The sequence below is a fragment of the Schistocerca serialis genome, chromosome 4 (assembly GCF_023864345.2).
Source record: "Schistocerca serialis cubense isolate TAMUIC-IGC-003099 chromosome 4, iqSchSeri2.2, whole genome shotgun sequence".
In the NCBI taxonomy this organism is placed as follows: Eukaryota; Metazoa; Arthropoda; class Insecta; order Orthoptera; family Acrididae; genus Schistocerca; species Schistocerca serialis.
The window spans coordinates 326,909,883-326,912,208 of NC_064641.1; positions in this window are offsets into that span (position 1 = coordinate 326,909,883).

Here is a 2,326-nt window from a genome sequence, read left to right on the forward strand (position 1 = left end):
ACTTGACACTCTGCCAGATTAGCTACTATAGCAGAACAAAACATCCTATAAATTTGGTAAAGAAGTTCCAAAACGTGACTGTAGAATAATTCTGTCCTATTCTGTAGATTTCATTAGCAAAAATATTTCGCGAATTCCTGTAATAGAGTCTCTCATTACGATTATCTTTCATGTTGACGTTTGTTTAGTTATAACCCTTGCACAAATATGTGCCGTTTATGATGTTCAGAGACAACAGTTCCCTTGTTTGCACATTTTTTCTTTCGGTGATGTTAATGCTTCTTATCAAAATATTATTTGGCACTGTCAAATTTCACATCTATAGTATATATTAGATTTTTCTGTTTCCCGAGTAAAAGGATGGCCATAAACAAACTATAACGCTAGATATGAGAACTTCAGGCACACATTTACATGACAAGGAAATGAATATTTTGTCCGTAAGGGACGGCGTTATGATGGCTGCGACTGTTGATAAATACAAATAAAACAGTTTCTGCCTCAGTCATTTGTTTATTTTGCCACTACCTATACGATGGTTCAGACCATCATCCTCAAGTGGAGAACTGTTTATTTACAGAACTGGTGTTGGTGAAAAGTACAGACCTCTTTTCACTGTAGTAGACCAAGGGCAGTGTAGGTTATTTTGCATCTTTTGCTAATATAAATATTACTAATTTAGAGAAGGCGCTTTTGAGGTTTTTAACATAAAAAGCGCCTTATCTAAATAAACAGTTATCATTAGCAAAAGAAGAAAAATAACCTACATTGCCCTTGGTCTGATACAGTGGAAAGACGTCAGTACTCTTAACCAACACCAGATGTGTAAATAAACAATTATCCACCTGAAGATGACAGTGTGAACCGTTGAAACGCACAGCGGCAAAATAAAAAAGTGACCGACGAAGAAACTGTTTTATTTTTATAACAAGGAAAGAAACTAATTGCACCAAAAAATTAAATTTTCGCAGCTCTAGCATGTTAATTCTCTAAACAGACTCTCATGACAACGATACGAAGTTAACATAAAAGAGGCGTAAGGATTCCGCCATTCTCATCCCACCCACATTGGTTACTCTACATGCAGAAGTTTACTCTTTGCACAGCGTTCCGAATACAGAATGAGTTTATGGGAAGTTGCTTCGTTTCCACTTTTTCCGCTTGCCTGTTGCGCTCTGGCCTGCTGTTCCGTTCCTTTGGAGGAAGCACACTGTCCAGTGAATAATTCTCACCATTAACATATTTCGCGTACATGTTAAGCTACAAGTCCCAGAGCCGAGGAGGGTTCCATTCATTTGCAATTGTAACAACAGCGTTACGTAAATTAGAGGAGTGTATTTCCGGTTACGAGATGTTGTAGTTTATCTTTTTCCACGGAATTCGTACACGCAAGGACGAAACACACAGAATCGTGTTAGGTTATAACAAAATTCAAATATCACCTAAGAGCTATCCCTGGCTGCTCGCCTCGGCTTACTGCGACGCATCGCGATCCAGTAACGCGCAAAGTGACGGAGGTTCGCAATCCTTTCTGGGCTTGTAGTCCAGCAGATTCGATTTCCATTCGCGGTACGAAGTGGATGGTAGGTTCCATTCGCTGGTGCGTGCGCCACAGGGAAACAGGCCGTAAGAGACGAGCACGTTCGTAGCGGCGCCCACAATGCAATTTTTTTCACCTGCTGACCGGGCACATAAGTTACCGGGCAGGAACGTGCAGCTCTGATTCAAACCGCGTTTATTCCATTATGCAAAGTGGAGCTTTAAATTTCGGCAGAAGCGCTCCCGTGCATTACGCAGCTAGAAGTTCAGTTTGTGTAGTAGTGGAACGCATAACGTCTTGCTGTAATCGTGAGTGATTGGCGATACTGCGCATTTGGTACTTTAAAGTGCGTACCGTAAGAGCTACGGTCACTTATTCACCTTTTATACTGTAAAACACATCTCTTTGTCTTCCATATCCTAGGACTAGGAACTATGGACCAAAACAAGAAAAAGATGCCAGTAAATATGGGCTGTAAAACCCATACCTTAAGGGCTATGGACACTTGATCAATTGAAGACCTATGTTTCACAATAACGAAGATGAAGAAGTGCGCATATACCTTAAGGGATGCATTTTAGAGCCCATTTTTTTCTGGTTTTCATCCATACCATTACCTCTGAAAGATACCTATCCTACAATCTTAGCAACAAAAGTACCGCTGCATGTAACCCTCTATCAGAGGTACCAGAACGATCTTCGCTGATGACTTGAGACTTGCTCGTTTCCGGAGCAGGGCATGTTATCTCAAAGTTATACATTTCTCATTTTCAATCATCCCTGAAA